General features: G+C 37.8%; 1 protein-coding gene across 4 annotated transcripts in view; it reads right to left on the minus strand.

The window, feature by feature from the left end:
- The window catches only part of ERBIN (erbb2 interacting protein), a 114,672-nt gene extending 100,406 nt beyond the window's left edge, over positions 1 to 14,266 (minus strand). For 2 of the 4 annotated variants that reach the window (XM_073235624.1, XM_073235627.1), the window contains exon 1: positions 13,899 to 14,265. The gene's annotated coding sequence lies outside the window, so the exon portion shown is untranslated. Of the gene's footprint in view, positions 1 to 13,898 lie in introns of all 4 variants that reach the window. The other 2 variants (XM_017664255.3, XM_073235636.1) reach the window with 2 other exon arrangements.
- Positions 14,267 to 22,102: the final 7,836 nt, after the last annotated feature.

Here is a 22,102-nt window from a genome sequence, read left to right on the forward strand (position 1 = left end):
TATATACTTTAATGTTGCTAAGACAGTAGATCTTAAATGTTCTCACCACAAAAAAGAAAAGGTAGCTAAGTGATATGATGGAGGTGGTAGCTAACCCAAAAGTGGTAATCATATTGCAATATATGTGTATCAAATCAACACACTGTACACCTTAAACTTACATCAGCTATATCTCAATAAAGTTGGGGGAGATGAGAACTGCAAGGCACAAAATAAAATAAACATCAGGTACATTAAAAAAAAAGGGGCTATTCTATTCTAAAGAAATTGTATACTTCAAAACATACCTAGGAAAATGCTGGTATTAAGGGAAAAACAGCAGAGACAGGAAATCTGGGTTTATTTTTCTAATCTCATTTATGTCACTAACAAACTAAATGACCTCTACGAATTCACTTCCCCCTCTGGGCCAATAATTTCCTCTTCTGTTAATGAAAAAGAAAAGCAAGGGTGTTTACCTACACTAAACTATTACCACATTAGTCACTTTCAGTAATAAAATCCATTAAATATGAAGAAAACATCAGCATTCTGGGGAACATATCTTTCATTTACATCAAATTATCTATTAAATATAAGTTAGGATAAGATCAAGGTCAGTGAAATAAATTGACAAAAACAAACAAAACAAAACCCCGAGGATGTAGGTAGTGGCAAAGATCTTTTGGGAGACATTTATTATATGTATAAATTATGTAAGCAGAGAGTATACTATTATAATCAAACTAAGGACTTTATTGATATTTTAATGATATATGTAATTACTACTGTGCATCACATACAGTTCAAGAATAATGTTTATAATTAGTATTATTTTTCTCAGAGATAACCAAGCAGCTAAGGAACAACAAGGTTCCACAAAGACACCTTCAAGAGACAGTTAAGGAGCAAAATATTAGTAGAAGGGATCAACTTCTACTTAAATCAACCCAAGGATTTTTGCTTCTCTAACAAAGGATAGTCAATTTAACAAATTTTCTTTTTCCCTTTCCCATTCCCACAGCCAGACATGCTAGAGGAAGCAAGTGCAGTAGGATTAAGAGGAAGTTCCTGGGCAGCAATAATTATTCCCTATCCCCTTATTGAAGATTCAATTAATCAGACTGCTATCCTAATGTTGGAGTATGATTTCAAGCAATGAAAGGAAAAATTTTGTCATTAAAGAGATGGGTTGTTAAGTACTTACTAGAATGCATATTAAATTATAAAATTATTTGAATATACAAGTCAGTCAGTATATTTATGATCCAATTACAAATAAAAGGTACTATTACTAATGTATCTGTAACTATATACCTAGAAGATCCATGCATATCATCTAAAAAATCAGCAATTTTAAAAAATCTTCAGTAGAAGGTAGTGTATAATAAACATATAAAAAATCAATCTTCTTCCTCTATTTAAACATTCAGAGAAGAATACAACTAATGAACTGGCCACATTCATAACAGCAGCAGCTCTCAGCCTTCCTCGATTATGATTTTGAAAATAAACTTAACAGAAAATATACACATTTCTTAATAACAAGAAATATGGATACTAATAAGAAACATAGATATGCAAAAACAAAATAATAAACTCCACTAAAGGACATAAACTACTAAATAAATGGAACACTTATCTTCCTATAGAGATACGCTCTTATAAAAATATCAATTACTACAGCATCTTACTATGCTGATGGACAGTGACTGTAATGGGGGTTGTGGGGGGGAATTGGTGAAGGGGGGAACCTAGTAAACATAATGTTCATCATGTAATTGTACATTAATGATACCAAAAAAAAATATCAATTACTTCCTAAAACTACAAATCCAAAGCATTCTCAATCCACATACCAACAAGAATACTTTTAGAACTTAACAAGAATGATTCAAGTCCACCCAGAAAATTCTTTTAAACATAGAGTTATAAACCAAAATTCCCAGTTATTAAGCATACTATTATTGGCCTGGGCGTGGGGGGGATAGGGGGTATGAAGGAGTGTCAAGATAGCACAGTATTATCATAACAAAAAACAAAAGAGAAAATCTTGACATAGACTAAGCATATTTGGGAATTTACTATTTGATATAGGATTTTAGATGTAAAAAAATGAGTTATTCAACAAATGGTTAAAAATCTAGAAAGAAAAAAATCTAGATGTCACTCCTTAATCTAAAATAAGAAAACTTAAGCTATCATTTTTATAATGTTGGCACAAATCCTTTCTAAGAATATTAAACCCAAAAGTGCATAAAGACTAATTTGGCTGCATTAAAATTTAAACTTCTACTTGACAAGCACCATAACCAAAGCATATACATGCAGCAAACCAATTAAACCCACGTAGAGCACAAAAGCACACAAATACGTAATATTCCTAAAAGAATTCTTACATTTAACTTGTCAACATCACAATTAATAGATTTAAATCCAACCAATCTGACTCCAAAAACCATATATCTGTTTACATACAGGCATACCTTGTTTTATTGCACTTTGCTTTATTGTGCTTCACAGATACTGCATTTTTTTTTTACAAATGGAAAGTTTGCAGCAACCCTGTGCTGACCAAGTCTATTGACACTGTTTCTCCAACATCATTTGTTCACTTCGTGCTTCTGTTGCATTTTGGTTATTCGCACAATATTTCAAACCTTTTTATTACTATTATACTTGTTATGGTGATCTGTGATCAGTGATCTTTGATGTTACTTCTGTAATTGTTTTGGGGTGCCACGGACCACACCCATATAAAATGGCAAACAATGAATAAGTATGGTGTGTGTTCTGATTGCTCCACTCATAGGCTGTCCCCAGTTTCTTTCCCTCTCATCAGGCTTCCCTAGTCCCTGAAACACAATACTGAAATTAGAGACCACTCTAGGGTTACTAATTGGCGTTAAGTATTCAATGTTCAAGTAAAAGGAAGAGTCGAACAGCTCACTTCAAATCAAAAGCTAGAAATGATTAAGTTTAGTGAAGGAGACATGTCAAATGCTGACACAGGACAAAAGCAAGATCTTTTGTGCCAAATGGTTAGCCATATGGTCAACGCAAAGGAAAAGTCCTCAAAGGAAACTAAAAGTGTTATTCCAGTGAATGACACACACAAATGATAAAGCAAAACAGCCTCTTTACTGGTATGGAGAAAATTTTACTGATATGAATAGAAGATCAATCAAATCAACCACAATATTCCCCTAAATCAAAGCCTAATCCAGAGCAAAGCCCTAATTCTCTTTAATTCTATGAACGCTGAGAAAGGTGAGGAAGCTGCAGAAAAAAGGTTTGAAGCTAGCAGAATTTGATTCATGAAGTATAAGGAAAGAAGCCATCTCCATAACATAACAGTGCAAGGTGAAAAAGCAACTAACTAGTGCTGGCATAGAAGCTGCAGCAACTTTTGCAGAAGATTTGGCTGAGATCATTAATGAGGGTGGCTACATACACAACAGATTTTCAATGTGGTCAAAACTACAATATATTGGGAGAAGATGTCCTCTAGGCCTTCCATGGCTAGAAAGAGGTCAATGCGTGATTCTAAGCTTCAAAATACAGGCTGACTCTCTTAATAGGTGCTAACACAGCTGGTGGCTTTAAGCTGAAGCACATGTTCATGGACTATTCTGAAAATCCTAGAACACTTAAGAATGATGCCAAATCTACTCTGCCTGTGCTCTATAAATGGAACAAAGCCTAGATAACAGCACATCTGTTTACAACATGAATAGATGAAGGCCACTCCTCAAGCCTACTACTCAGAAAAAAGGATTCCTTTCAAAATATTACTGCTCAGTGACAATGTCTGCTAACCCAAGAGCTCTCATGCAGATGGACAATGAAAATCCTGTTGTTTTCATGCATGCCAACATACAACATCCATTCTGCAGCCCCTGGATCAAGGAGTCATTTTTACTTTTAAGTCTTATTACTTAAGAAATACATTACATGATGCTATAGCTGCCATAGATAGTAATTCCTCTGATGGGTCTGAGCAAGTAAACCAAAAACTTTCTGGGAAGGAATATTTGCCATTCTAGATAACATTAAGACATTCACAATTCATGGTGTGAGGTCAAAATATCAACATTAACAGGAATTTGAAAGAAGCTGACTCCAGCCCTTCTAGATGCCTTTGAGGGTTTCAAGACTTCAGTACAGGAAGTAACTGCAGATGTGGTGGAAATAGTAAAACTAGAATTAAAAGTGGATCCTGAAGGTGTGGCTGAATTGCTGCAATCTGATGATAAAAGTTGAACAGATGAGGAGTTGTTAAGCAAAGAAAGTGGTATCATGAGATAAATCTACTCCTGGTGAAGATGCTGTGAAGATTGCTGAAATGAAAACAAAGAGTTTAGATTTAGAATATTACATAAACTTAACTGAAGCAGCAGCAGAAGGGTTTCAGAGGATTGACTCCAATTTTGAAAGAAGTTCTACTGTTGGTAAAATGCCGTCAAACAGCAGCACATGCTACAAAGAACTTATGAAAGGAAGAGTCCGTCAATGTGACAAACTTCACTGTTGTCTTACTTTAAGAAATTGCCACAGTTATCCACTCCCCACACCCTTCAGCAACTACCACCTGTAATCAGTCGAAGTCAATCAACATTGAGGCAAGACCCTCCACCAGCAAAAAATATTACAACAGAACTGAAAACTCAGTTGATGGTTAGCATTTTTGGCAATAAAGTACTTTTTAATTAAGGTATAGACATTTTTTTTTTAGACAACGCTATTGCACACTTAATAGACTACAATACAGTGTAAACATAACTTATATATACTGGGAAATAAAAAAATTCATTTCACTCACTTTTGCAATTTCCGCTTTACTGAAGTAGTCTAGAACTAAACCCACACTATCTCCTATATTATATTGCCTATCTCAGATTTGCACAAGTATTTTAAGACAGCTAATACCCAGTCTGTTCAAGAAAGAACAGGAAGGCACTCACATATTAACTGGTGGAAGAATAAACTGATACAAAAATTCTTCAGAGGAAATTTGAGGCTACTATCAATTTACGTACACATGGCAAATACACTTTGGGTATTGATCTACCACAAAAGATTTATATAACACTGTAAAAAAATCATGTACCAAGATTGCAAAAATACACCTATATTCTATAGAACTTTTATATATAACAACCTTGTAACAATCCTAATTAATGTTTACATACCTACTATATCCCCTCTTCCATACAAATAAAATATATCTCCCAATTTTTATTTGACAGTACTTTATATGCAGATACATAAGCACTGATATGTCAGAATATGTATATAAATGTTCAGAAAAATACACAATACACTGATAAGAGTAACTCTGGGAGTTGGGATTATGGAAAATTTTCAACTCCTCTATCATAAATTTCTGTATTTGAATTTTTATAATCAGAAAAAAAATCAAGGTAATTGTGTTAGCCCTCTGCCTATCAAAGCTCCTTCACTACTTGTACTTTAACTCAGCCTTCCTAGCCTACACTAACTATGTCACTCTATAGATGATAAGAATCGATAGAAATAGTATTGATTTCAATAACAAAGGTGAGGAAGATAAAGAAAATGACTCCCAGGATATCTGGTTTGGGAATGGTTTTCAAAAGAAAGAGCAGACAGTATGCTATGTTGATTATCAGGTATCTCTCGACACATCAAACTGCATATAGCACACAGTCTCTGCCATTCTGCAGTTAGCCCCAGGACAATAAACAAAATCTTCTGATGTCCCCAGAGATCAACAGGGCACCCAAAGAATCCAGTTGCTGCTGCCAGGATCCTTATCTTTTCCTAGAAGTCTGAGAGTGAATCTAAATTCTAGTAACAAAAAGATGCCTCTTAATTCGCTTCCAAAATCTACAGGGAAGGGGAAGTGAAACCAACTTATTCTAGGCTGGATGACAGCCGTGGCAAGAAGATTCATTTTTATATTACAGGTTTCTTGTACTGGCCCTAAACAAACAAAACAACCTCATCCCACCCCACCCCCCAAGATTCTAGAATTGGTCTAAGGTTTGAAATTCCAAGGACACCATTATCAGGAAGCTAAATACAAGCACCAAACTTCGGGATCATACAAAATAACCTTAATATGGGAAAACACAGTTGCATCAAAATCACTGTACTCATACTAAAATCAAGCTCCAGTTATCTCCACAGCAACTTAGTCAACATAGACATTAAAGTACTGATCCTTTCCATCTATCTTTTACACAATAACCTGTGATTACTGAGGAATGAATGTTTCGCCTTAGTGTATTTTACCATATGTTACATTTTAGAATTTTATCCCATCAGAAACACTTTGGAAATTAACAGTACACACAGACTTCTGGCTGAAAATGTCTGCCTGAACAAATGTTTACCTCATCTCCCTCACCAAAAAAGAACAGAAACAAAGCTACTTTTATCAGAAAGTTACAAAACGGAAAGGAAAAACACTAGAATGAACCTGTAGTGCTGGATTACAATTGGAGTTATCACTGCAAAACCATTCTATATTTACTGAAATAAATACAAATGTAAATGTTAATGTGTACATGTGTGTGCACAAAAATATCCCCTAGCTTTATAGATTATAAAGGCCTGGGAGCAGTTATATCCCAGGAGCAATGAGCACAAGAAGTGCACAGATCTTGGTTTCTATGTACCATTTAACACTAAAATAACTGGAGGAAGTCTGAAGGTATTGTGCTAAATTCAATTAAGGGAGAGTTATGTCAAAAAGAAAAGAAAAGAAGCCATCTGGAAGGAGTTCTCACAAGCCAAATCAAAACAATTTGAGCATCAAAATAAATGACAATGGATTATGACTCAATGAATATAATAACCACGAATATATGTAGATATAAAAACACATAAATCAAAAGCTGATAAGGAACAAAATATTTACAGTTTCAAAGTACCTATTTCACAACTATTTATTAATTATAAATGAAGATTTCCTTGACATAGGAGGTGTCTGGCAGTTAAAACCTTAATTATATAATCAGTGACATCAGTAATGAGACAACTGAAACTGCCTGCTACCTGATAAGATGCAGTGAGAAGAACACAGCATCACTTCAAGAACAGATACACAAGACAACCGTGCCAAAGACCTAATCATAAAAATAGAAACCTGATTGTGAAAAATTTAATCAAAGATCCAATCATAAAAATATAGAAGACATACAAATTAAGGGGTATTCTACAAAATAACTAGATCTGTAATCTTCAAAAGTGTCAAGGCCTGAAAGACAGAAATTGGTCCAGATTAAAGGAGATTTAAAGAGACATGACAACGAAATGTAATGCATGATTCTAAACTGGATCTTTACGCTCTAAAAGACATTAGGACAATGGATCAGATGTAGATGTTAGTAATGTGTTCTTGTTAACTTCCTAATTTTGATCATTACTTATAATGTCATTGTGTAGAATACCCTTGCTTGTAGGAAGTAAATATTAAAGTATTCAGGGGTGATGGGGAATCAGGTGGGCAACATACTATCAAAAAGTTCTTTGTGCTACACTTCCAACTTTTCTGAATATTTGTCATTGTTATAAGCTTCAAAATACGGGAAAAAATTACAAAAAAAATCTGTAACTGAAAAACCTGGGCAGGGGAAGGCATGGGGAGGTACAGAGTACAAAGCTGGGAGGAGAGATATAACAACAAAACCCAACACAACTGAGGAACAGATACACAAGACAAGCATAAAGCGGCATCTCCAAAAAGGATAAATGTTCTAAGCAAGAAGAACTGAGAGAAGTGTGTCCCGGGCAGTCAGCCCGATACTGAAACCACAGTGAGACAGCTGCATGGGGAAGGCGTCCGGCACAGCTCTCTGGACTGTGGGAGATCTGACACTTGGGGAGTATAGCTGTGAAAATAGGGGAACACTATCCCCTGAGGGGCAGAAATGTGTAAGACAGCAAGCTACCCACATACCCTAAGAAGAAACCCATTAGCTACATATACCAAAGCCAGAACAAAGATTAATTTGGGCTGGGCAAAAAAACACTTGAAATGACCAATATAGTAAAATCTGGACCATAACATTAAACTTAAAGAATGAAAAATCTACCATTTGAGGGAAAACCAAAAGCATAATGGATATACCAAGCATAGTAAAATCAAATTTTCTATACTGTTAATAGAGAAAACAGAAGACAATGTAAAAATTATATCACAGATATTCAAGAGGTTACATGTTGACCAAAAATACAACTAAAAAATTAAAATCAACTCCTATGAAAAAGCAAGAGTTTCTGTCCTCCTCCTCTTCTCCCCAGAAGAAGTAATTGAAAAGTACTGAGGCCCAAATTGGTGAGTTAAAAGATTAAGTCTCAGGAATTTCCTAATTTAATACCAGAAGACAAAAAAAAAGTCATAGATAGGAAGTGACAAAAGTTCCATAAACCTAACCTAAGTTCTCAAAGTATGTTCCATGGGCCTTTAGTCCTGAGACACTTTCAAGAACCTTCAAGGTCAAAACTACTTTCATAATCATTTGCCCTTTCCCATTACAGTAACAGCAATGGTGCAAAAGTAGTTGTGGGTAAAACTGCTAGCACCTCAGCACCAACAAAAGCAGTGCTGTTAATCTACACTAGCACCACTACATATTCCCAGCTTTCTCTTTAAATGCCACTTTCACGTAAGGTTATCTTGAATGATGCAGTAAAAAATAATTTTATTAAATCCCAACTCTTTAATGCATCTTTTTCATATTCTTGGTGAAGGAATGGCAATCTGGAGGAAAAGCACAAGTGTAATTACTGTGAGTTATGTACTAAACCAGCCTTTTTTTCATGAAACACATTTTGACTTGAAAGAATGACAAACTGGTTATAGAGACAGTAATTTGGTAGACATTTTCTTAAAATGAAAAAAAAAAAAAGTCAGCCTGTAACTTCAAGGGTAAAACACCAACAGTATTTGTTACCAATGATTAATATTTGAATTTCTAAGTTAAAATGTAGAATCATGGAAAACTTTTATCTGATACTCTGAACTGGACAGCTTCACAACAGTGAAGACTTTTCTGATGAGATTAGTGATACTAACTTTCTTTTTTTTTGCTTTTGTTCGCTACTGCATAATCAAATGTGTCAAATTTGGGGAAACTGTGTTAACTCAATCAACCAGTTTCCCAAACTTCCAAATACATTGTGTAACAAAATCATAAACAGATAAAATATTCATTTAAGTGCAAGATAAACCAATGAATTTTCAGGTAACAAGAAATGAAAAACTCATTAATATGGTTGCAAATTAAACATGCAGCCAACCTTTAAAAAACTGACACTTGTCAAATTGTGGTGTGGTATCAAAGAATCGCCACAATTATCTAAAAAGGCTATGAAAATACTCCTCCGTTTTCCAACCACGTAACTGAATAATGCTGGATTTTCTTCATCTACTTCAACCAAAATAAGTAAGACTGAATGTAGAAGCAGATATGAGAATCAAGCTGTTTTCTATTCAACCACAGAGAAATGCAAAAAATATACAACAATGTCACTCCTTTTGCTGAAGATTTGCTTCAGAAAATATTTTTTTATTACTAAAACAATGTCATGTTAACATGTAATGGTTTGTTATTTCCAACTGTTTAAAAATTTTAATATGGGAAATACAACAAATATAACCCTTATAAACCTAAGCTCTGTGGGGTCCTCAGTAATTTGTAAGAGTATAAAGGGCTCCTAAGACCAAAAAGTTTGTAACAGTTGCCCTAGGGCTATTACTATTACTTGTAATTACACTACGTTCTAATAAGACTGAATCTTCCTAAGAACAAATGAAATGTTATAAGGCACTCTGCCCTAAAGCAAGTTGTCTGAGATTACTCTATTTTCTAAGTTATTCAGTCTTCTTTCCATTTTTCTATTCCCTCACTGTATATGACCTATATAGTGACAGGTCAAAAGTTCAAATTGTTGTCAATGTGTCTTTCTCACTCCAAGTACACCAAAAAGCCAGGAAACAGCTCACTATATATATACTAAAGTAAATGGGCTCTGAATAAGGATGTCCCTATGAACGAAGTCACCAGACTTCATTATATCCGTTTTGATTACTTAAATGTCTTTCTAATTATTTCCTAGCTTTTCTACTAGATTCTATAAATCTAACATCATAGAGAGATAACTTCCAGATGAACACTATCTTCTTTTATTAACTTAATTTTTAGATATTCTTTTCTATTGGCTTACATACTATCATTTATAAAGCCTGGCAAGGCCCTCACCCAATGGTACCTGGCACAAAACTTGAAGTGACAAGAATAAGGTAATATAATTCCAGTGTGCTTACTTCATAAAAACAGGTAAGAAAGTCAATTTCAAAATTTTAGGGATACTGACAGACAACACACCGAACTTGAGAGGTAGGACAAAAAGGAAAGGAATAAAATGGACGAGAAAGGTACAGTGATAAAAGCTTGTGTGTTTTAGGAGGCCCAAAGCATAATAAAATAAGAGGGATAGAAGGCTATAGAGTCTTAACACAAGAATATATAACAACCTGATCTTAACAGAGGTAATTCTGGGGATATTAAAGGAAAAACATAAATAAAAACAAAATAAATCGATGAATATCAGGTTAAAATACTGACATGTAAACTGAGTTGGAATGCAAAAGAGATATTCAGAATTATGTGGGGTTGATCAAATAAACGTTTTCTACTCATGCTTTGAACAGTTTTTTTAGGTGATAAACATGGACTAAAAGATTAGAAGAGATGGAAGGGCAAAATATAATAAATAATAGCTGAACATGGAGAAAATAGGGGAAGTAAACAAAGCTAACTATAAAAAGAAACCTAAGGAGTTAGAAGAGAAAGCTGAATAGCTAGATTTCTTTTACAATTAGGAATCATAAGAGAAGAAAGCTAAAAGGTACATCTGGAAAATGGATGTAGTGCAGTTCAAGAGTTAGTAATGATTAGGCACTGAGAAGGAAAAAAAATAATGTGGAGTAATTGAAAGGTTAAGTGGAAGGCAGAAGTACTGAGCTTATTTCCTTAGAAAGTTCAAAAATATGTATTACAGAGCATAATTCACATATACATTTTCAATGGCACGGCAAATGGCATGCATTAAAAACTGAACAATCTACTGTGAATGTCTAAACACAGGTACAATCTATGTTGTCAGGAAAGAAAAACAGAATGACATCTTCAGGACTTTGTGACACAGGTGTTCCCACAAAAGATCAAAGCATGTAACAGAGGAATAGATGGTCGAGGCAGAGTCGAAATGAAAACACAAGCAACAGGATTATGTTTAAAGAGAATCTAGGTAAGTAGCAATTACAAACAGGAACACTGCTTTGCTACCCAACATCATTAAAATTTTGCAGGATCCCAAATACTTTGTAAACACTGCTATAATCTATTACTAAACCAAAAACAGCTTAAACGCTAAATCATGTTATCTATAAGCAATTATTTTAAATGAATGCGGAACTATGCACCTGATTTTCTCTACATTTGTGTGTTTCTAAAAGTAAGGTATTGTTTACTACCGAGAGCTCAATACCAGTATCTCTAAAATAACTGTATTTTAGAGATTTACCAATGATATACATAAAACGTCTCTACTGTTATCACTTCATTAAGAAACAACACGCAATAAATATTTGAACCTTATAAGCTTTTCATTCATGAGGTTTGCAATAGCCTGATCTCAAACAGCAGGCAGACTTCATAATATTTGAATAAATTAGTTGAAGAATTATGTTTACCACCATTAAAAACATCAAAGTAACTTCCATAAACAGTGCCATTAAATGTTCATTTTACGCAATTTAAGCACTTCGGAAGTATCCTATATTTGCCAATTTAATCTAAGAAAACCCACAAAATATTAAGAATATCCAAAATCTGAAATCACTTAAAAATACTTTAATTATTATCTTTTTAACCCTTTTTAAACCACGCCACATTTTAAACAAGGTTTTGAAAATACAGTTTGACAACAGTGTAAATTCATTTTCATTAAAAGTTTATTAAGTTAATTCAGTGATAAACTAACAAAATTCTAAGTAAGCCACAAAGTAGATTTTGCCTTGCTGAGGAAAAAAAGAATCAAATCTAACTACAAAGGTGTGCATCTCACTTTTTAAAATGTGTCGTCTGATGTAAACATTGTTTCCTTCAAGAAAGAAAAAACCAAGAACTACATCTAAAAACAGTAATTTAAATCGTTGTTTTTGAGTGCTACAATACTTTTTATATTCAAAATTGACTAATGCAAAGAAGTATCTTCACAAAGTGATAACTGTATGACTTGCTCTATTAAGGCTTTGTTGCTCTAAGGCCAAGTATAAGCCATATAAGGAAACTGAAGTTCAATGCCATTTATTTTGTTCCGCTCTTTCAGATGCCCAAGAATAACCTTTTCATTGCCTAATGAAATGTTCCAAAATCATCAAGTAGATCAGTTATGCACTTTAAATTCCTGATAAAGTGACTTTGACTTAACAGGAATTACTTGATGGCTTACAAGTCTTATCAACAATTAAAAAAAAAGAGAGAAAGAAAAAAAGACCACCAGACTAAGCTCCAGGGAACAAAAACAAAATACACAGTAATAAAGTTAAATGATTCCCATTCTGAAGTATACTCAATGACGTAACAAAGAACAACCTGTGAAATAATTTGACTCTGCTCTTTAAAATCTATCTTTTCTTGCTCTAAAGAAAGCCAACTGTTTTTCTTGGGGTAGCATGGGCAAACTGAATATTCATTTATATTTAAAATATACCTACCAACATATACTGTATTTAGTATTTATTCAAAAGCACGGTAATATCTCTCACTGCCCTTTACCACAAAAGTACTGGAGAGGAAAACAAACTTAAGGCGCACACTAAAACACCAGTAAAGAAACGGTTTGCTTGCTGCAACCAAAACTTGTTTGATCTGGAAAGACAGCCGATTGGTTCAGAAGTGTTTATAACTCTGGTAGAATGTCTCCTATGCTTCAGTAATTCCTGCCCCCATAAATAGGTACCTAACACTTATCAGGCAGAACCAGCCAAAACATTTGGGCCAACACAAAAATGTAAATACTACACTATTCAAAAAGTACAGCTGTTTATCACAATCAAGGTGATTCCCATGAAAATCATTTTAAGCATTTCATTTATCTTCCTATATACTGTTATGAAATTGCAGAGAAGTCCTAACAAATCAAACTACTTTCAGGTATCTTTGTTTCTTAATTACAACTCTCTCTTTATCCGTAACACCTACCTCCCTCCTTTTTCTTCCTACTAGGTCAGTTACAAGAAAAATCTAGCAGATACTTGCTTTCAATTAATTAACCAAACAATCATTATAAGGTTCTAAAGGTCTGAAAGGAACGAGTTACTGGAGAAATATATTACACACCTAGCAAAACGACTAATGGCTAAGTCTTTTTGTTTATAAAATCCCACGAAATACAGTTGTAAGGGTTGGGACTAAAAACATTTCTATGTACGATCAACGCAAAACCCAAATAACAGCAAACAGAATAAATAAATGAGGCAGCCATCTCAACAACAGCAAATCGCTCCCTGCAGCGACCTTTCTTCCAAAACAAAAGTTGCCAGGTTCAGCAACTTAATAAAAAATATACATTGTACATGTTCCGGGAAACTACAACTTCTGGACCTTGTGCTGAACAAAGGCATTCTTTCTTGCGATTGCTTAAAACTTTTCGTCCCACCACATTCTTAACAACCTCTCCTAAACCAGAGTCGAGATAGTAGAAGGGGGGAAACCAATTGGTAGGCACCTTAAAAGCTATCCAGTTCGACAAGAGAAAAGGGGAATTTAGGGCAACTTGAGGAAAAGTGAAAAACACTGAGGTATCCTCTCTTTCCTGGCCCAAGAACTCTGTAACTTCTAGGGGCTTTTCGTGAACTTTACCTTTCGGTCGGTCAGTGTCTCAGGGCAGTTTTCTCAAGGCTTCGCCTGACATGATTTACTTCCCTCCATTAGTCACTCAGGATCCTGCCGAGTTTCTCCCTCCGGTGAGAGCGGACGTGGAGTGACCTCCCGCAGTAGGAAGGGTAGGTTGCTCAAGTGGGGGCTGGGAAGCGGGCTGGCTTTCTGGCCGCGAGTTTTTGCTGGACTTTCCTAGCCCCAACCACGATCTCCACCGAAAAAAACTTTTCACTTGTGACACCGCCCGGAATTACCGTGCGAAACTCACTTCCTGCCTCGGCGAGCAGCAGGATCCAGCTCCGTCCAGGGGAACCCGGAAAACCAGCACGGCGCGCGGCGCGGAGGGGGAGGGGGCGTCAGCCAAGAGCCGCGCCGCCCGCACCCCCGGCGGCGGCGGCGGCGGCGGAACCCGGCCGGCGGGGGCGAAGATGCCGCCGCGGGGCTGGGCGAGCCTTGGCCGCGCTAGGCCGCCGCCCCCCGAGCCGGGCGGCGCGGTTATTGTCTTGAGAGCGGCTGCCGCGCCCTTCGCCCGAGCCGCCGCGGCCGCCCCGAGCCGCAGCCGGAGGGGCCGGGCAGGCTCGATGGCGGGCGCCTCGCCGGGCCGTCGGTCCCTCCCCGCCTTCCCTCCCTGCCCTCGAACCCTCTTCTCCTCCCTCTGCCGTTTTCCCGCCGCCGTGCCTTCGCTCCCCTCCTTGTTCCGCTCCGCGGCGGCGGCCGCTCCCCCGGGAAGCGCGGGGGGTGGCAGCAGGCAGCGGCTGCGCCGGCTCACGAGCTCGCGGGGCCGCGGCAGGGGCCGAGGCTGCGTCCCGCGCCGCCGCGCCACATCCACCCCAGCGAGAGGTGGCGAGGGGAGGAGGGAAGGAGGGAGGGTGAGACAGGAGGAGGAAGGGTTGGGGCGGCGGGGAGTTACTGCCTCACCGGCCGCAGCGGCAACAGCGCCACCGCCCCGGCGGCGACTGGGGAAGAGGCGGCGCGCGGCGGCTCCACGGCGGGGGCGGGGCAGCCTCCCGCGGTTCTGCCTCCACCGCCAGCAGTCGGGCTGGAGGCCGGCGCGAGCCAGTCACTGCTCGCGGGGGTGGTGCGGCCGACGTCGGCGGCGGCGGGGGGCGGCGGGGGGCGGCGGCGGGCCGAGAGGAGGGGCCGACGACGGTCGGGGCTCGCGTGCGACGCGCGGCGTGAGGCCGGGTACGGCCCGGGCCCGGGGAGTCTCCCTGCGGTTCCCCAGGTGCTCGAGGAGAGGGATGCTGAGCACGCCGGCCCCGGCTGTCCCCCAGCCCAGTAGGGAAGACGGAGAGCGCCTAGGCCTCCGCGGCCCTGGCCGATTGCGTTTCTTCGTAAGGCAGTAATCAGTGCGAGGAGTTCACGTCCAACCGCGGTTGTAAGGCTGCAGGGATCTTTTTCAACTGCAGCCCTCCAACTTCCTCTAATGGCACGCTGTTTGCAGAAACCGCAGCGGCAGCTCGGCTGAGCTTCCCACGCCGGCCCTTGCTCGGAGAGTGCTCGCACAGCAACGCAGCTGGGGCTCCTCCAAGTCTCAGCCTCACCGCGGGGAGACAAAGCTGACGCCGGGAGGGGGAGAACGGCCCGCGAAATTGCCTCAAGATAGTGCCTTTGTTAGAGGAGACATTGAATACACTCTGAAGGCGACGTAGGCTTCCAACCTCAGCGGTTTCGGTGGTGCAGTCGCTCAGTTGCGCTGGCGCTAAAAAATTCAACCTGGCAGGGGTTGCGTTTATTGCGGAAAGACTGTAGCATTCTGTCAACACATACGGCATAAAACGCCGCAACCATAACGTTGTACAGTTTTTGCAGTTACTGCCTCAAGTATGTGATCAGACAAGACGGCCTTGTCTGACCCCGGGAAGGAACGTAATAGGGAGTAAACCATTCCCCGCCCCCAGTCTCTACTGTACTTAACCGTGTACAGTGATGGTAATTAGTCTCTGAGTCCCTGAAGTCATTGCTTCAGTTCTTCCATCTGTATTTCAGAGATAATTATTTATTTCCAAGTTTGAATAAAGACCTGTATGCCCTACAGATGATTTTGGGCTTGCATCCAAAGGAAGGAGTTCATAAGCTCCTCAAAGAATTATTTACCAAAGTGAGTTGTACACTAGTGACAAACACTTGAAGTAACTCCAGAGATATTCAGGACACTCTTAGAGGTGGGAGCATTTTAACTACTTTCAGAACTGCTGGAATTAACACAGCTAGTTACTTAGCGTAGAGCAAAAATTGAAGATTCACAGAGAGTTCTAAAGTGTTAACTTAAGGCTTACTGAATCCTAAACTGGACGTAAGGGAGCATTAAGCTAGAAGCTAGGAAACAAAACGGCAGCCAGATACACTAGTCATCCATTTTGCCTCAACAGTTTTAGCCACTGTATAAAACCTAAAGTTGGCATATTGTATAAGCTATTTTTAATCATCACAAGAAAGATTCCCTAGTCCGCTTTCAAAAACTGGTTTGAGTCTGCCCAGACTCAGGTATAGCCCTAAACTGAAAGGGTCACTCTCCTAAAGCATCCCAGGACGGAGTATCTCCCATGCCAGCGGGAGAGTGCTAAATTCTAGGATTCCAATGTTGCTTTTAGTCTCAGGTTGATTCAAGTCCCCTTTAAAGGTGGCATAAATTCAAGTAACCCTAACCTGCACTCCCAACCTAAATAAACAGGGACAAGACCAGGCCCTCGGTGAGGACCTGTCCTGGCCCTTGCCTTTTTCTCAACTTAAACTCATACTGGGGACTGATCTGGCTGATTACCATTTAGGCTAGAAAAGTCTTTACAGCCCCAAAGCTCCTCCAACTAACCTGGAATTTTGCCAGTGGAGTATAATCCCTTTGAGTAGTTTATTGCTCTAGCACAAAGCCATAATCCTGGGAAAGGTAATCTTTTAAGCTTTATTAGTTGTTTTTACCTAATTCATCAGATTGTTTCCCCAAAGCAGCTTGTGATGGGAGGAAATACAGAGGTAACATACGCTGATCCTGAGTAGGCAGAAGAGAGAAATGTGGTTCATTATTTGGAGCAATATATGGTGGTAGAGAAGTATAGACAATAAAGTGACCCTCATTTGGTTGTTAAATAAGTCCTACTTACTCTCCTGTAAGAATGAAACACTGGCCTTAAAAGAATGGATGAAAGGATACACTTACCAGTATTACCTTTTTTGATAAGTATTTCTTTAATAATCCCTTTTAAACTATCTTTACAGGAATTCTGCGTTTATGCTCATACAGAAAGGTGAAATAACAGCTATATGATCAGTGTATTTAATAATCTAATAATCAGAAACAGTGATTCATCTTTGTTATTCATCATTGACTACTTATTTCTAACTCATATGAACAGCATAGATGCAGCCCAAACTCCTATTTGTTCTCTTTTTACAAGGTATTCCCGTTCGGTGCTTTACAGATTAGATTTCATTTGAAAATCCTCCCACAATTGAACTAAGATGGACTTAAATGTTTCAATTATGATTAAAAGGAGAACTAAAACCCCAAGTTCAACTAGGCTGCCTAACTGGGATTCTGTAATAATTGACTAAGCTCCAGGACCACCTTAGAGAGTAAGCTAATAAATATTTGCTGATAGTATAGCTTGATCTTCCCCATTGTGATTCTCTAAATAATTCTCTGAGAAAGGCAGGGAATTCTTTGGGATTCCCCTTATTCCCCTTCCCAATGACCAGGCTCAGAAAAGGAATTACTGTCTACTAGAGATAAGCCAAGTATCTGAAGGAAATCCTTAAGGCCTTAAGCATGCCAGAGAAGGCACGCAGCATCCATCAGAAAAAAGTGCCTCAGCAGATGGCCCGTCCACTGTTTTAAAAAGGGACCCCTGTCATTTCCCTATACCAGCCAAGCAGCGAACACGCTATGGAGAAAAAGTGAACAGAGGGCAAGGAAAAGTTTAGGTTAATCATTCTTTTCTCCCTTTTCCCAAACACTTAATAAAGCATTGGTAACCTAAAGCCAAAGTTTTTACACAGAAGTATTTGGGAAAAATTAATCTTTGGGCTAGAATAAAGTTCAATTTTTTGAAAAGTCTAGAAGCATTAGATCAATTAGATTAAAATGATTAAAACATTACTTTTTAATAGGGAGTAACTTCCCTATTTTCACTTCTGTCTTAGCCCCTGGATAGAAAGGGCAGGAGGTTAGGGTGGCAAGTGTGTGGGGAAAAAGACTCTTGGGCTCAAAAGAGGCAGTACATGCAAAAAACAAAATTAAGTACTTTATAGTACTTTGGGAATGGAGTCATCCCTTCCATAATATTTCTGCCATTCAGACATTTTCAGTAATGTTTTTTGAGTCACAGGGAAGTCTACCTCTATTTGTGCAAAGCTTTATGAAAAGTTTTGAAGGTTTTTTTCACCCAAGTATGTGCTTGATCTTTTTTTTCTATCCTACACATTGTGTAGCCTATTTAAGAATCTAAATTCCTTTCAGATGTTGTAGGAATTTTTTTAAAGTGCAGAGCAAATAATGCATGGTGAATATGTGTGTGATCTCTGAAACAAGACTGCTTGAATTAGAAACTTAGTTATTTGGGCAAGTTGCTGAATGTCTATCAACTTGGGCTTCCTCATCGCTGGAGTGGGACTATCATGCTAACTGCCTCACAGATGATTGGGAGGACTACATGGGACAGTTTTCACAAAGTGCTCAGCTCAGAGGTTGGCCGACTCAAAAGTGTTAACTGTTATTAGTAGTGCACTTTAAACTGCACTGATGTGTATCACACTTCCATCATTTCTAAGGAGACCGTATAGAGTATCATCACAATGAGAACAGTTTTGAGAGTGAAAGCAGACATTAATAATAATTACACAAGGACAGCAAATGTAAAGCCAGGATTGTCCTGGGGCAACTGAGGCAAATAGTCACCCTAATAATTTCCAACTTCATTACTTTCTTCTCATCCATTTCCCCTCTCACATCTTCCCTGGTATGAATCATAATCTATTTCAATCATATAACATGCATACTTCTTTCTAAATCATAACAGTATTAAATTAAATCATAACAAAATAAAAGATTAAATGTCTAATGTTTAAACAGTTAATATGTCTCTCAATAAATTGTCTAAAGGATTCAGAAAAGCACGTGTAACAAATATATTCAATAAATTCTTCATTTTTAACATAAAAAAAGAAAAGGTTAAATACTGCTGCTTAGTGCCCTTCAATGAAGACTTTTCACTTAAGAATATTATCTTTCTTTGGGTCGCAAAACTGCTATTTTCCTACATAAGCCTGCACTTGACTTTACATTTTTTCTATAATATTTTGTTTTAAAAAAACTGTTGAGCCTCTAATATGCCATGAAAATAGCCAATACATGGGTATTAAGCATAATTTGAAGTATAGTAAGAAGCTAAATGCCCTGTTCTAAAATGCCAACTCTGTTACCTAAAACTTTTTTTTTAGTTAAGCAGTATATCATTCCTACTTCAAAGTAGGAGTAAATCATCCCTATTTGGTTGATAATGACCATATCATAGTCAGGGTACTGGATAAATCTCACCCAAATCTGGTTTAATCAGACTTTGGAAAATGATTTCTCAGTTGGATTTTCTGAAATAATTCTGGATTTACTTTAACACTCATACTTGCCTTGGGAAGAAATTTGTTTTCTGGGAGTTGATTGGAAATTTGCTTCAAAAATGCTGACCTAAATAATGACATATTTTTAAATGTTCCTCTCTCTTCTGCTTTCCCTGTCCAGTCCTTCTGTTTGCATGACATTAGTGTCAACCATCAGATCAGTCATAAAAGATTTAGTTTCCTTAGTGCTTAGTTCTTCCAGTTTTCCTCTAAAACAGATGCTCCCTTTCTATGTCTAGAAACTCCCTATGAGGGTTTTTGTTTTATATAGGTTTTATACAAAACTTTATATAGTATATTTTTCATATTTCTTGCTATGCAGCATACCAAACTGTTAATAGAAATGTCACTTTCCTTCCAAAGGGTTGTATTTCTTTACATAGAAATAAATATGTACAGAAGAAATAATTTTTAAGTATTATGTAATTTTCAACATCATATTTCTTTCCATTCCTGGTATTTCATTTCATTTACCTTATTCTAGCCACCCTACCACATAGATAACTGATATTTGTATTTTGCCATCTGTAGTAATGACACTTAGCCAATAAATTCTTTCTCATTAATATTGTCATCACTCACAAAAGTTCTGGCACCAGCATTAGACTTTGGACCTTGGACAAATTATTTAATTTCTCTGTGCAATAGTTCATGATCTATAAAATGGAAAAATAAGCCCTGTCTTATCTACCTCATAGGGTTATCATGGGCACCAAATGAGATAATGAACATGAAAGCACACTATAAACTCTATATAAAAGAAAGCTATCCTTTTTTCCTCTTACATCAGTAGTAATACATTTCATTATTATTATCAATAAAATATAAGCTATATTCACTGTCTATTCACTTAATGGCTCTAGAGAAAAACACTTTAGATTACATATTAAATTCAGTGTCTATTCTCTGTAAAGTCTACAACCTATCAGAGGAGGTAGGTATAAACTCATCAAATTTTATACAAATATTCAAGTCACTAATTCAGATGTCAGAAATTCAGAAGATTTGATAATTCAGACATGGGCTAGATGTTACACTATGATAATTTCAGGGAGGATTTTGGTCTACTTATGAAGAACGAGCTTTTAAAACGTTAAAATATGGGACTTTTCAGTAGTGGTTAAATAAATAGAAAAGGACCTTACGAATCTGGTTTCCAGGCCGACTGCATTTTGTAGGCATAGAATCTTAGATCTGAAGGCTTACCCAAAGTCACACAAAGGGTTAGTGGCAGAACCATAACTAAAACCCATTCTCCCCCAGTTTGGTATGTATTTGACTATACTATATTGCCACCACATAGTAATCCCTACATGAAGCAACCAGAACCACCACCGTTTGACAGATAGAACTACTTAAATTTTTTAAATTTCTGTTGGTGAAAGACTCCATAAACAAAATTAAAAGACACATGACAGTTTGAGGGAAAACATAACATATATAAGAAACAATAGTTAATATCTCTAACATATAGAGCCCTTATAAATCCGTAAGAAAATAATCCAATGTAAGTATTTACAAAAGACATAAACCAGAAGTTAACATACACAAGTACAAAGAACCAATAAACATTTGAAACAGTAAAAATCAGGTGAGAAATAACTCCATTTAAAAACCAGGATAACTGAACCACTAGCCAGTTTTTGCTGTGTTACTGTGTAGTTGGGGCGGCAGTTCCTGTTCAGCTCTCAGTGAGCAAAGGGAAGTCAAGGGGGCTTTATCAAAGGGTACTTCTGACCTTGACAGAAAGGGAAGTAAGCCAATCTGATGACAAGTAAATTGGAATGAAACTACTTCAAACATGGCCCCAGAAACTAGATACAGTCTTTCTGGTGCTGCTCTATAGGGAAACTCAACAGCACCTCCTCAAAAGGTTCAGGACAGAGCATTCAGTAGCAAGCTCCTGTGTGTTATACACTAGTGATTCCACTGGGCTGGACCACCAGGCTTTTGGATATGTATTTGCCAGTTTTCCCAAATTCTAAGGATTGGAAACCATGGATTTTAAGATACTAGGGTATTCAAATATGGGCTGACCAGTGTGCGATGGTAGCAAATTGTTCTAGTAAATGAAAAGTGCTATTTGTGTAATAAGTCTAAGGCCCTGAAAGAAATTAACTCCCAGTGTTCCTCAGGCTGATGGATGAAGTTTCTGTTGAGGCTGGAGAATTCCACAAAGGATACAGAAGATGAGTGCAGGGGTGACCGTGAGAGTGGGGAGGGGGCAAAAGAAAGGCCCTCCTTCTGCCTCTGTGACATCCACTCTCTCCACTCTGCTTGCTTCCTGCCAACTATCACACACACAAGTAATAGAGAAAAATATAGGATCGGGTAGGAGAAGAAGAGAAAGAAGTAAGCTTAAAATAATTTTTAAAAAGAGACTAATGCAGACCTACAACTAGGAATTGAATTAAAATATTTTCAAAGATTAAAATAAGTTTGTAGAAAACACAACACATGAAGTGAGAGAGAACATGAGAGTTAAAAATCACTAAAAAGAGCATGTAGAGGAAAAAAAGGACTTAGAGGTAAATTCTTGTAAAATCCATAAAATAAGGTTGAGTTCAATATAC

This window comes from Manis javanica, chromosome 1 (genome assembly GCF_040802235.1).
Source record: "Manis javanica isolate MJ-LG chromosome 1, MJ_LKY, whole genome shotgun sequence".
Taxonomy (NCBI): domain Eukaryota; kingdom Metazoa; phylum Chordata; class Mammalia; order Pholidota; family Manidae; genus Manis; species Manis javanica.